The sequence below is a fragment of the Heterocephalus glaber genome, unplaced genomic scaffold (genome assembly GCF_053883595.1).
Source record: "Heterocephalus glaber isolate CG9 unplaced genomic scaffold, H.glaber_assembly_v1.0 deba00001497, whole genome shotgun sequence".
Taxonomy (NCBI): domain Eukaryota; kingdom Metazoa; phylum Chordata; class Mammalia; order Rodentia; family Bathyergidae; genus Heterocephalus; species Heterocephalus glaber.
Genome location: NW_028258320.1, coordinates 21197344 through 21212781, shown reverse-complemented (window position 1 = coordinate 21212781; position 15438 = coordinate 21197344). Strand labels below are relative to the sequence as shown.

At 34.0% G+C, this 15438-nt stretch overlaps 1 protein-coding gene and 1 pseudogene across 12 annotated transcripts in view; one reads left to right on the top strand and one right to left on the bottom strand.

The window, feature by feature from the left end:
• Nucleotides 1-15438, bottom strand: part of Ctnna3 (catenin alpha 3) — a 1794873-nt gene that overhangs the window by 300467 nt on the left and 1478968 nt on the right. The window lies entirely within an intron of this gene.
• On the top strand, nt 6110-7163 carry LOC106009495 (cyclin-G1 pseudogene; annotated as a pseudogene).

Sequence of the window (15438 nt, the reverse complement as noted above, 5' to 3'; positions counted from 1 at the left end):
GAAAGTCAAGAGAAGGAAATAATGTCATTATGAAGAATTTACAAATAGAAAATATATGGTAATTTTACTAGAAATAGTGGCATAAAGATTGTTAGCTATGACTTGAAACAAAACTATAATTTATGTTCTAAGAGAAGATAAAATAGGATTAATAGTATTATTAAATAAGAACTAATAGGTGGGGAAATGAATACTGTAAGAACTGAATCCAGAATTTAATTAAATCTCATAAAATTATGTCATGGTTAGTCAAGAAAGAAAGATTCCAGAGTGCCAACCTATGTAGAAGTATCATAATAAGAAGTTTAATTGGCAGTTAAATTCTGGAACCACCTCTCTTTCTCTTTAAATATCTTATACTTCCTCTTCACCTCCCTTTTGTACAGATTTCAGAATTAGAAACCAAAAGAAAGCAGAATCTAAAGTTTCCATGTTCTTGCTTTCATTTTCTTCTCACCAGCCTCAGCATAAAGATATTTTCACTACAAAATATCCCAAGAAATTAACTGGAATTAAAAAAATCATATAAAAATGTTTTAGCTATACATCCCCAAGTACATGCTAACAAGTTACAGAACTAAAATACAAACACTGCCTGATTTGAGGAGGCATTTTTACACTGTGTTTTGAAATTATATACTCACAGGAAGTTGCCATGTACCCTTTCCTGGTTTCCCCACTAGTTCCGTGGTACAAAATTATAGTACAACATGGTTACTATGAAACTGTCACTGGCACAATATATTGCTTAATTTCATAACATTTTTATCCTGTCTGTAGAGTCATATACCTAGATAGACAATTATTCTATGCCACAAAGGTCTTCGTATATTATACTTCTCTAACCACACCTACCCTCTTCCATATCTCTCTCCAAATCCTGGAAACCACTAATTTATTCTGCATTCTTTACATCTATTTAGGAATGTTATATAAATGGAATAGTGCAATATTTGACCTCCTGATATTGGCTTTTTTAGTACTTAGTGTAATGCCTTTGAAGTTCATTCAAATATTTGCCTGTATCAGTAGTTTGTTCTTATTCAATTCATGAACATCATGAACACTGTTCTGTGACACAGATGCAAGAGAGAGCGCTTAACCATTTGCATGATGAAGGGCATTTTGATTGTTTTCAGATCTTATTCATTACAAATAAAGTTATTATGAACAATCATATACATGTTTTTGTGTGGATGTATATTTTTCCTGTCCTGAGATAAATGCTCATCAATAAGATTACTGACTCATTTGGTAAACATGTTTAGCTGTTTTTGTTTTTAATAAACAATTCTTTTCCAGAAAAAGAATCATATTTTAAGCACTTCATTTTATTACTTCCTAAACTTGAAATATGGGAACTTATATTACCTAGCTTCTAATATTTCCAGAGTGGTCCCCAGTGTGCCCTGCTTTCTCCTGATATTAAAAACCTCGTACACGTGCTCATATGCACACACATTGTACTAAGATTAAAATATGTGGCAAACAGGTTATGATAGAAGTGATTGATTATACTTCAGTGATCTGATCATAAAAGATTCCCCTGAAGTTGTGCAGCTATTTCTGTCCCTTTGGATATATGTTCTGGAAAAATTCATGCTGTGAGAACCCCAGTAGCAAAGAAGAGAAGAGTCCTGTGAACACCATCACATGAGTCTTCTTGGAAGTGAATCCTTTAGCTTCAGCCAAGTCTTTCTGAGACCTTGATTGTATCTTATGAAAACACTTATAGCTCAACTCTAACCTTGTAAGAGGGGCTAAGCTACACTCAATTAGCTTAGACACTCCCACATTTCTTAGGAAGCTAAGCTTTGGGTAATTTGTCACTCAACTATACACAGCAATATTTTGATACAAGAAGTACAGTGCTGCCAAAATAAAAACTTAAAATGTGACAGTGGCTTTGGAACCAGCTAATGCATGGAGCTGAATAAACTGGCTTTTGAGAAAAGTATTAGTAATGTTTTAAAGTGCCTTAAACAGTCTCTGTAGAATTTTAACTTTTATAAATAAAATAATGGGCAATATAGGACAGAGTCTTAAAGAAACCTTCATTATTTCTCTGGATGCATTTAGAAATTTCTAGAACCAAGAACTCCTATGTAACTTCAATTTTTTCCTTTCTTATTTGGAACATTTGTAGTAGTTATCACTTTTGTATGCTGGGTCTGTAGAAATAGCTAACTTATCTCTATAGTTTACAGATCTATAAATCAAGATGAAGCTTTAAATCACTGAAGAAGTATAACTTATGAAACTGTTCCCAAGGAATCTTATCCATACCTGAGACTAATTAATATGATGAGATGCTACATTATGATCTGATGTGGTAGTAGAATGAGGTTTTGGAGAACTTTTAGAGGGGGATGTTTTGAAGTGGGAGAAATAAGAATAATTCAGGTACAAAGGGCAATCTGGGGCAGGTAGTTCCTAGAATTGCTCCACATGATCACAGAATCCAAATATTCATACTCTTATTGTTATTCCTATATTGGTTTGTGTGCCAATAGAATGTAGCTGAATTAATAGAATGTCACTCTGAGATTTAGTTATACAAAACTATGTCTTTGTTTGCCCCTGCCCTCTGTGTATGCATTTGTCTCATCACTTGCTCTGTGGAAAGTCATGTTTTGAGTGGCCAATAATCCTGAAGAGCCAACTCTTCCTGTCAACAGCCACATGAATAATCTTAGAAGAAGATGCTCAAGTCCAAAACAAGTTTTCCACAGATATGCACCTCAAGCCAGCACCTTGAGTGAAAGCTCATGCAATGACTGACACAAACCATCTAGCTAAGCCAAAATCAGCTTTCTTAAAACACTGAGGTAATAAATCTTATAATTACAAGTCTGTAAAAGTTGAGGTAATTTTTTTATGTAGCAGTTGGCAACTACCACAGTACTTAATTACCTAAGAATATAGTGTTCCACAGACAGAGAAACTGGATAAAGTTTACATGACACAAAAATGCCTTGAGATATTTTCCTATAAAACTTTTTTTAAACAGTGATAAGATGGTCAGATATTGTCTCTAAAAGGCATAGCTGGATTATGATTATAATCTGAAGAAGATAGCTCCAAATTATTGAAGCTTACCCTCTTTGAGAAAAATATGCAACAAAAAGAGCTGTTGGCCTATACTATTGATGACAGCATATTTTGTGACCAGGTAATGTAAATACACTTGGCTAGTGTTTTACTGAGTTGAGGACTACACAGAAATATGATATGAGATGATCCAACAAACTCATCTAATATGATTCCATTTTCACCAAGTGACCTTCTAATTACAACCTGGTTTTGTTTAGCACATAAATAATTCTAAAGGGCACCCAGTTCACTAATTTACAGTTTCTAAGCTAATTGATAGTATTACTAATATCATAAATACATATTCAGCTTTTGGTTTAGTATGTAGCAATCGTGTTAACAGAACCCAGTTAATTATAATCCTAATTGTTTTTTTAAAGATTCTCTTAAAAACACATGGTAACTGAACTGAAATCATACTAACTAGTGAGTTTCTCTCTGCTCCTCCCCTGAGAGTGAGCTGGACTCTATAATGCTACCTCGGATTCCCCTCTCTCTAAATTCAGTATTATTACTAAACCTTATTATGTCATCCATCCAACTAAATAGAAACTATTAATATTTTTTAAGAAGTTAAGAGTATATTTCCACCCAGCTGATGAAAAAGCTAAATGAATAAGTAATGTATCCAGTTCAAAGTAGATATTTGGAATACACAAACAGAGCAATAGAAAGTGTCAAAGGGAAAATCTTATGTCATCACATTTAATATGGGAATATGCTTCATTTTTGTCAATCATGTATAATTTTACAAAATCTTGTACTCAAAATCAAATTGAAATGCTTGAAAGTAATTAATTTGGATTTTGGGATTTGCCTTAAGGCATACAAAAGACAACATGCTTCTCATTTAAACATAATTACAGAAGATAGCCTTGCATTTTTTATGACCTGGGTTATTGTTCAATGGATGGATCATTGGACTTTTATTATTTTAATTAAAATCGGTTCACTTTAATGACATAAATATATTCTATGCCTATTTTTTTCAGTCTTGACAGATTTGCTAGAAAACAGCAAGGTTTACATTTCTCATGCTGCCATCAATACTGTTTAGTCTTTTTTTTGTCTCTTTTAAATTTCTCTTTTCTTCTTTAATTTTACTTCTTTATGATCTTTTCTTTTTATTTATGCTTGTGAGTAATCTCATGGAGCAGATACCATATCCCCTAATGGTACATAACCAGGTATCACAAACACTCTCTACTTGATCAATTTAGAGAGAGCCTTTTTCTCTCACAGAATGTCTACCCATTGTCTGCATAATTATTTATTCTCTGGACTCCTGAATTCAATATTTGTTTTAATAAAATACTACCATTTTTACCATAGGGCTAAAATTATTTTCTTATTTTTTTTATTCATGTGTATTTCATTTAATTAAAAGAATTCCTGGGTTACTATATTTTAAATTGTATAGGAGGTAAGGAAGAACAAGAGAATAAAGGAGGAAGGGAGAAGGAAAGAAGAAAGGAAACAGGGAAGAAAGAAATAGAAAGGAGAGAAGGAGAGAAGAAAGTACCCCAACTTGGATAGGTCCTACAATCTAGCAGGACAATGATCACAAATAAACACAATAAAATGGCATAGGTGTTTACATAATAGGTATTTCAAAATAAAACTGTTCTTCTCTGTATGCAAATTCTCATCTAGATGAAGTTCAGCTATTGAAATGTCTTTTTTATTTCCTTTGTAATAGGCATCCTAACCTTATTTTGTTTTTATGATTTAGTGTATTTCAGATATAGGTAATTAGATATTGGTTGTAAAGCTCATGTTGTCATTCTTCTCTCAGCTCTGTTAAAACAAAATTGTAATCTCAGCATTCTGGGAGGATGAAATGGGAGGATGCCGAGATCAAGCCAAGCCTGGGCAACTTAGCAATGCAGTAACACTGTGCTTCAAAAGAAAAAAAAAAATGACATTAAAAAGGACCAGGGATGTACTTCAGTGTGAATGAAGGCCCTGCATTCAAATTAAATAAATAAAAATTTCTATAACTCTGTCAAGTTGATCATTAAAAACATTGCCAAAATGTATCTTTGATATAATGTTTTGTTTTTAATATTTCTAGCCACTAGGAAAAATAAGTATGGGCTAGGGAAAACAAATAAGGAATAAAAATCTAAATGTGTAATGGAAATAGCAAATAGTAGGAAGCAGAAGAAACTTTATTTGAACTACCTATGTATATTAGATATGTGTTATTTATGCTGACTACCTGTTTATGCTCTATGTAGAAATTTTTGGAGCAAAATTTAGAACTTCTATTTTTCTGGACTTTAGAATGTGTTTATTTTTCTCTAACACTCATCGCTCAGCAAGAGTTGTGATTATTCACATTAAATAGAACAGTAAAAGAACTACTAACTTCATCTCATTTTGCACAAACTTTACCATTAAATGATTTGCAAGATTACCTTCTGTTTTTCAAAGTTTTATTTTGTTTGTATATTTATTCTTGGAATTTCCAATAAGCAACTGTAAACCTTCACCATTTTATCAGTTTTACATATGAGGAAACTGAGGTTTACAATTATTAGTTTCCTAGCCTATAAATTATTGGCCAGGTATTCATGCTCAAGATCACTACATTAGTATTCAATAGTATGACAGTTAATTTTATGAATTAACTTGTCTGGTCACAGGAAACTCAGATTAAAATTATTTCTGCGTAAAGCAGTATGACATTAACTTTTCAATTATGAACTTCTAAGTAAATGGTCCTCTCCAAAGTAGGTGAGTATTCTCCGATCTATCAAGGTCCTGAACAAAACAAAAGAGAGAAGGAGAAATCACCTTTTTCTTCCCATTTCACCATTTGAGCTGGTACATCTCATCTTGTTTGACTCATACTTGCATTTATCCCATTGGTTTCTGTTAAGTCTTGTGTTTAGATGTCCCCCCAAAGCCTCATGCTTTTACAGAGAAGGATGAATCTGAAATGTGTGATGCTGGGATTAAAGGCATATGATTGCAGCCCCTTCGCCGTGGTCCTACCCGGAGGAGGGCGGTGCAGTCTCAGCGGCGCTGCGGGGACTTCCACCCAGGACAGTTCTCCCTCCCCGGGCCTCCCCCTCCTGCCCTCTCGTGTCCTCGCCTCCTAGGCCTCTCTTATCCGATACCGTGGGACGAGGTGAGAGCAGGCCCGGGGAGGGTGATCACGCTGAGGAGCCTCAGTCTCTAGCAAGATGATAGAAGTCCTGACAACAACTGACTCCCAGAAACTGCTACACCAGCTGAATACCCTGTTGGAACAGGAGGCCAGATGTCAGCCAAAGGTCTGCGGCTTGAGACTAATTGAATCTGCACATGATAATGGCCTTAGAATGACTGCAAGACTGAGGGACTTTGAAGTGAAAGATCTTCTTAGTCTAACTCAGTTCTTTGGCTTTGATACAGAGACATTTTCTCTAGCTGTGAGTTTACTGGACAGATTCTTTTCTAAAATGAAGGTACAGCCCAAGCACCTTGGATGTGTTGGACTCAGCTGCTTTTATTTGGCTGTAAAATCAATAGAAAAGGAAAGAAATGTCCCATTGGCAACTGACTTGATTAATAAGTCAGTATCGGTTCAGGGTTTCAGATTTGATGAAAAGACTGTATTGGAGAAGGTGTGTTGGAAAGTCAAAGCTACCACTGCCTTTCAATTTCTACAACTCTATTATTCTCTCATTCAGGAGAGCTTGCCATTTGAAAGGAAAATGAGCCTAAATTTTGAAAGACTAGAAGCTCAGCTTAAGGCATGTCACTGCAGGATCCTATTTTCTAAAGCAAAGCCTTCTGTGTTGGCCTTATCCATCATTGGATAGGAGATCCAAGCACAGAAGTGTGTAGAGTTAACAGGAGTAGAATGTCTTCAGAAACATTCCAAGATAAATGGCAGAGATCTGACCTTCTGGCAAGAGCTTGTATCCAAGTGTTTAACTGAATATTCATCAAACAAGTGTTCCAAACCAAATGTTCAGAAGTTGAAGTGGATTGTTTCTGCCGTGCATTCTGCACAGCAACTGAAGCATAGTTACTATAGAATAACTCACCTTCCAACAATTCCTGAAATGGTTTCTTAGTTGGTAATTTTGGTTGCTATTCTCTGTATAGAGAAAATTGTATAATTTTCTTCTACAATTGAAATATTGAAATATTATCTTCAAAATAAACCAGCTGGACTTGGAATAGCAAAAGGGAAAAACTGGTATCACCAATCTAGTCAGCTAATATTTGAAGGCATTTGCTATATACAAGCTACAATACCCTAAGGGCCAGGCATGGTGGTGCATGCCTGTAATCCTAGCACTTGGGAGGCTGAGGTAGGAGGATCGTCATATGAGTTTGAGGTCAGCCTGAGCTACATAGTGAGTTCAAGTTCACCCTAAATTACATAGTGAGACCCTGTCTCAAAAAAACTTAAAAAAAAAACAACCCTTAAGAATGTTCAATCTCTGATATATATGTTAACCATTTCTTTAAATTAGCAGTTTAGAAAACAATGTCCTCTTTAATAATCTGAATTTTTAAGGTAGTGCTAAAGTAATGCTTTTTTAATTGCACATTTTGCTAAATGTAGCTCTAAGCTTTAGCTCATTTAAAAGTTATAATAGGACCAAAAGTTTGATCCATATATGAACTAACTGGAGACTGTTAGCTTATAAGCAGAGAATTGTTATGAACTTGAATGTTACAACTAAAGGAAAAGTAATACAAAGCAGATGATTGCTTTTGGGTTTCTGAAAATTGCCAGTATGTCTCAACATACTGCTACTGCAACTGGAATAATAGAAAGTAATTATATTCATTAAAAACATAAATTCAGGCACTGCATATATTCTATATGTTCTTGCCATCTAAATTTATGAGCTTACTGTAATGATTTATCTTTTCCTGCTCAAAACTGAACATTAATATTTAATACATCCACATATGATTATGAAACTTGGGCATGAAAAATTTACTTTTAACAGCTAGTAGTATTTAGATAAACTTTTGATAAGTTGAGGGTTTTTGTTCTTTACATAAATAGTATTATTGCAGCAGCAAAAAAATTTCTTTGAAGCCTTTCTCCACAACCCTGAACTATGGACTCTATAATGTTATAATTGATTAAACTGTGAACCCTCGGGCCAGGGATTTAGCTCTGTGGTGCCACAGCCTGCCTCGCAAGCATGAGAGCCTGAGTTCGATCCCTGGTACCAAAAAAACCACAAAATATTGGGTCAGGGATTTAGCTCAGTGGTTTCACTGCCTGCTGCACAAGCACAAGGACCCGAGTTCGATCCCCGGTACCAAAACAAAAAAAACAAAATAAAATTATGAACCCTCAAAACATCACAACTAAATAGTATGATGTTTTCCATCTTTGGAAAACTGCCTAATTAATATAATGCTGCAGTAAGATTGTTTAGATTGAATTCATCTGTAAAACTAAAGACATAAATGTGAAACAAGCCTGAAAGGGTGAACTGTGAATCTTCTTTTCTAACATTAATTTAATTTTCTATACTGGATCAATGTATTATATTTAGGTGATTTGGAAAATGGTAACCTAAAATTTTAAATTATGAGGTTTACATCAAAACCAACATTTCACACAAGCACTTTTTAAAGGCATAATAGGGTTATATTCTAGATAATGTAATGGTTTCTTGGTACCCATAAGTAGTCAAGTCATAGATAGTTCAGAGATGAGAATGTTACATTTGGGAATTACATTTACATTTAAAAACATTTTGTATTAAGCCAAAATGCAGACCTACTAAGTTTGGCATATTCTTTGAGCTATCTTTAATGTTCCTTCTAAAAAACAGGTGACATTTTTAACAATGATAAAAATTTCTATACAGAATCTACTTCCTCAGTCTTATCTAGTTCCATTTAAAAAAAATATGTTCTATTATATTACATAGTTAAGTCAAAATCAATTACCACTCTGAAAACTTGCTTTACCCTAAGTTCTGGCTAGATAAAGCACTCCAAGTTTTACTATGGACTGTTTCTATAAAACTCCCATTGCTTCCAGTTTTGTATTTTTTTTTTTTAAGGAATAGAATATACTTTCACAAATTTCTATAATGTGTCTGAAGAAAAGGAGGCATCGCCATAATTATGAGATTGCTGAGGTAGTGTTTGGAATTCTCCATATGAGCCAATCAATATAAGGAAATGTACATATATTGTTAGTGTTTTAAACAGTGCAGCCTGAACCCTGAGTCTATCCTGAAGGGATATAACCAATTTTAACATCATGTTACAAATAACTAAGCATTGAAAAATAAACCAAAGAACCTCAGTATATTCTACCTTTAACTTTTTGTAAATCATATTTTGTGGATACTTTCAGTTTTACCATAAGGCTGATATATTTCAATATTTTGAAAATATCAGTATTAATTTTGAGTTGGCAGAGTTAACCTAACCAATTACCTTTGGTACTAAGAGATATACCTTTCAATAAAATTATTGAAATGCAATCCTCTGCTAAGTAGTTTTGTTTCTCTTCTGATTTAATTATTTTAGCAATGAGACGAAGTGATAAAAGTCTTTCTCAGTATATTTAAATTTTACACCAAAGATGGATGGAAGCAGAAACAATATTTTTAATAATTTCTTAATTGACCTTTTACTTTCTAATTTTTTTAGACATAAGTATGTTTAATGTGCATTAAAAAGGTGTGTCCATGCATGACTAATCACTTGTTATTTAGGTTGACTACTGCTACGGATGCTATCCTACAAATTTACCCTTAGATTCTGCCTACCTGAAGTTTTGTGCAAACCCTGTCACCTAATTAAATAGCATTTCAGTAGGGTGGTCAGTCAACCTAATGACAGCATTAGGTTAGTATGCTTGGATCAAATGGTAATTATTAATGAACAAAAATTATTATAGTTCTGAACTATTCGTGTTTAATTGAAGTTAACACTATATAAAGTAGTTATTGCAAGAAATTACTGGCCAAAATAAAACTGTTTTGCACTTGACCTCTATTAGGTATATTAAATAAAATTTTGTTTTCACAGTGTTAAAAAAAAAAAAAGGCATATGATTACTAAAGCACCACAGGTGAGTGATTGGTTTGGTACTGCCCTAATCCCTGTAGTCTGGATGGGATAAAAGCGGCATAAAGGCACTGTTAAAGTTCCGTCTTATTTTTGCTACTTTGTGTGTACCAGCTGGCAGCAGACCTTGGCATCATCCGTTTGTCGCTAGTTCTAGACACATGCAGGATGCAAGAGTTGAGGAGTCTGGAAGGTTTCCAATCAGATTTCAGAAGAAGGCCTGGGAGGCCAGGCAGTGTGCCCCAGAGAGGGCAGCATGTGAAGCTGTGAGTGTGAAGCCAAGGGTGCAGTGGAGATCCCAGAAGTTTGCAGAAGCCAGGAGCATGGATCATCTGAGGAAAACTGTAAGGAGGGAGCAGAGCCAGCCCAAGAGAGAAGCCATGAGAGCTACAACCACCCAAAGTGCCCCAGGGGCAGAGCCAGCCAAGCCCTTTGGAGTTCACACTTTCCATAGATTTGCCAGGGATGCTGGAAGTGGAACTGTTGGATTTAATATTTGCCCTACTGGATTTTGGTCTTGCTTTGTTCTCATTCATTGTTATATCCCCATTTGTAATCTTTGGAATCTAAACATCTGTCTTGTGCCATTGCATACTGAAAAATTTTAACTTTCTTTTCATTTGTACAGAGGCTTACAGCTAAGGGTTTGCCTTAAATCTCAGAGGAGACTTTGGACTTGAACTTTTAAGTACTGCTAAAACTAACTGTTGGAACTTTGGCAATTCGTGGAGATGGAGTAAGTACTTTTTTTCCATAAATGGATATGCATGAATCTTTGGGGACCCAGGGGCAGAATGTTATGTGTTGTTTTTAGATGTCCCCCCCGGCCAAAGCCTCATGCTTTTTTAGAGGTGGCTGAATCTGAAATGTGTGATGCAGGGATTAAAGGTGTGTGATTACTAAAGCACTTCAGGTGAGTGATTGGTTTGGCACTGTCCTGATTCCGGAAGTCTGGGTAAAGTAAAAGGAGCAGAAAGGTGCTGTTAAGATCCCTTGTTGTTTTTGCTACTTTGTGCGCACCATGTTGTTTCTACTCTGTGATGTCTGTTTGCCATCCCTGCCTTGGTGCCAGCCAATTGTCGATTGAACACTGCAAACTGTAAGCCAAATAAACCTGTGCCCCTTTAACTTTGAGGGTCAGGTGTTTTGTTTCAGCAACAAGAGAAAAGTAACTAAGACAGTTCCGTATATGTTTATCTTGTGAATGCTGACTGATACAGGTGAGATGTATTGTGTTTAATAAACTTTTATCTGTTGAACACTCAACTTATGCCTACCACATTTCATACTTTTCCACTTTACCCAGGTAGTGTCAATTAGGAAAAAATACTTTCTTCCAAAGGTTTGATATTTGGAAATGTCATTATGGTGTTATGTTGCTTGTCATGATAACAATGTGGATTACAATGTGGAATGATTTCATTCTAAAACATTTGTTTTTAAGTTACAGTTTTCTTTTTCAATATTTCTTTGTGCAGATGGATATAAATAGGAGTTGAATGCTGATATAATTATCACTTGCCCAGGTGTGCTTTAATAATATAATTAACAGGAAGATGCAGTGAATGACTTTATATGTTAACTAATGTTTTTTCTTGGAAATCATAAAAAAAGTATAATTTAAAAAGGTAGGATATGGTTCTCTTCATATAAGCAAACTTAAAAGTATGAGAAAGTCCCTTATAAAAAAGTATTTTGTAGCAATTAAGTGGAATTTTATACTGTTTATAATACACGCAAATTTTCAAAACCAGTTTTGATTTAGTATCTCCAGTTTTTTTTTTTTTAATTTTCTGAGTCCAATCTCATTTTGAAAAGTTTTCGTGGAATAAGCTTATAAGAATTGATGAATCTCAAGTATTTTTCTTCATTTTTTTTTTTTTTTTTTTTTTTTTTTATACCGGAGATCCAACACCGGATCTTGCGCGTGCGAGGCAGGCAGCGAAACCAATGAGCTAAATCCCTAGCCCCTTTTTCTTCATTTTTTACAAAGTCACTGAAGTATACTAATAGCCAATGATCATTTTTCTGAATCATTCATTGTGTGCATGCTTGTATGGGGAGGCAGTAATCTCAAAATCTGAATGTTTAAGGATTCAAACTGATACAACACAAGCTTAATTCTTGCCTCCTGTTTTTCGTGCTGCTTTCCTTTATTATGCATTGAGATAGCGTCATACAGTGTAATTAGTGGTTTTAGTCAGCACACTTATTTTAGAATAAAGGGCAATCAAAATGAAATATCAAGGAATGGGTGTATGTTTTAAGTTAATAAAGTTACATTATCCGCCCCCTTTACTAAAGAATTTCACTGAAAAATCTAAAGTAAATAAAATAGTAATTATTACCCAATTATCCACAGATATGTGTATGATTTAGCTCTATTTGTAAGAATTCTGAGAATGAAAAAGCTGACAACTTCACAATTACATATCTGACAAAGTTCCCATTCTTTCTCTACTCCTCCTCCTCCTCCTTACTCTGAAATTTCATAAGATTGCATTAGCACTGCTGAATAAACTATCTTAAAGCTAAGCTACTGCTGCTAAGGAATAAATTCTGTTTCACCATCTATACAGAAAAGAGAGGTCTCGCAGATCAAATGGAACACAACAAATGTGTCCTAATATTTGTATATTCAGAGCTAAATCCTCAAGACAGTGATTTCTTTTGAAGGCTCACATGGTGGCCCTGCCAATGTCATGCTTTCAGCTTGACTGGGCTCTGAGTAAATACTCAGCTAACACACCTCAGTCTCTGGAAGCATGGAAAGTGAGCTAACACAATTATGTTGTTTTTAGCTGAAAAATTTATGGTGACTTGCTATATAGCTATACAAAACAAATACAATTTGCCACATTAATTCTTGCAAGTGTCAATATCGTATATGTCAACTCTCCACAAGTTAGTCAACAGATTAAATGAAATAAACATAAAAATTCCAGAATTTCTTTGAAAATATAGAATCGCATGATTTATGGCAAGGTTGCCCTTGAAGTGAAGAAAAGATGATTGATATGATAATTGTTAATAAGTCTACATGAAATCCATATGGGGAAAATGAATATTAATCATCATACAACATAGGAAAAAATCATCTATCAATTCCTTAGCTTGTGCCTATACACTGAAGAAAAATAGATGGGCCATCTGCCCCTTTTTTCTAAAGCATATTTTTTTTCTATTTTTCTCATTGATAGCACTTTTATTTTCTTTTGCAGTGCTCTATTCTTGGCACATGCATTTCTGATTTTTGATTTTAGAAAATCAGGTCTTCCATTGCAAAAGACAATGAAAAATTTACAACTCTTTATGGATTGATCAAAGTCATATTTGAGATGACCTAGAAATGTGTATCTTCATTTATCTTTTCTTAACCCACAGAAATAAAGAAAAGTATAGATGGAAAAATTGAGAAAACAATGGAGAAAATGTAATACCAAAAAGCTCAGAAAGGTAAGAACTAAACACAAATTTTCTTAATAAGAAAGTCTCCTTTCTTACTATATTCTTATTTTCCCTATGTAAATTTTACAGTTAGGCCAAGCTAACACAAAATTAATAAGGTCCAAACATATAGAAACCATTTGATGTCTTAGAAAGGACACACATGAAACTAGATATGTGGTAATAAAGTAGAACATAAAACTGAAACTGCTATAATTATCTAAATATTTATTATTTAAGACATTATTATGGAGTTGACAGAAGTGCAGTTTCTTCTTTTTTACAGGAAATGTCACCTCATAGTCCTTACAAAATATAGTTTAATATATCTGAAATTAGAATTATTCATTATTTTCAATGAAAATGGAAAATCGTTAGTAACAATTTTTACTTTTTATGTTTTTCTGAGTTTCCCAATCCCCACCTACTCTATGACAGCTCATATAATTTCCAGAGAAAAAGTACACAGAATATATAATAAAATGTTTTTTCTAGGTTTCTCTTTCATACATGGCTATATACATTTAGAATTTGTTCATTGTTGATTGTGTTTTTTTTTTTCCCGGCCTAAACTAGTGTTTTTATTTTAGGTAGTAGTGTTGATATTTTACAGTTGATTTACTTTTGTTTAGTCAGATAAAATATTACAGCAAAAACATACAGAACGTTAAGAAAATGCCATATTAAATAGGAACAACATGAAATACTGATATAGAAGCTAAGCCCTATCCAAAAGCCATTCATACAAATTAGTAAACTTATCAGCTTGGAAGTGCTTAACTGCTCCTATGGAGAACTGGTATGAATAACATATCCAGAGTTACCTACAAACACAGTGCTGTTTTGAAAGATTTGGGGATGATTTGGAAAGTCAGTGTTGATTCTGAAATTTAATTTCCTCATGTATCATACTTGTATGTAGTTCACAAAAATGTCAAATACCTAAATTTATTTCCATAATATAAAAAAGAGATTTATATTCAACCAATGCATGTGTATATGGGAGGCATGGTTCTATTTCTCTATACACCAATAGAAAAGCAATGTACAATATTAACAAGGGCTTGTGTCCACCCAATTTTTAAAAATGTATTACAGTAAAAAACACATTGCCATTAATTCTCCCTCAAATCACTCCTCCTCTCCTTTGAAACATTTATCCCATAATTCTTGCCACTTTCTGAAACAGTTCTAGAAGTCTTTATTCATAAGTATCTTTAGTTGCACTTTCATGACTGCCCGATATCTTGAGTTGATTCAAAACATTTCACTTTCATTATCATTTTGATTTGGAGGAGAGCTAGAAATTGCAAGAGCCAGGTCTGGTGAATAAGGTTGATGAGTATACACTATAATATTTTTGCCATACCAGAAGTGATGTGGGTCATACAGTATTATCATGTTGGAGGATGAAATCATTTGCCCATTTCTCAGGCCATGTTCTACATACATTCTTTCTTAAACACTTTAAAAATCCTTTATAATATTAGGAGTTCACCAGAGTTTGTGGGTACAAACTCAGCTCACACAATGTACAAAAACATAATCAACATCACCTTAATATTAGATCTTGATTTATGTGCTTTTCTCACATGAGGAGAACTAGGTTATTTCCACACTGAATCTTGGTCTCATGATCAAAACCATAATAAATCCAAGTTTGACTTCCTGTGATGACATTTCTTTAAAAACTGGAATTTGAAGCAACAAAGTCTTACAACTCTAATGAACTATATAAAATTTCATGTTCATATATCTTGGGGGGGGGTCCGTGATTTAGGGCACACTTTAAAACACACATTCTTTCAACCATACTTGACAATTCACTGACTACACTGAACT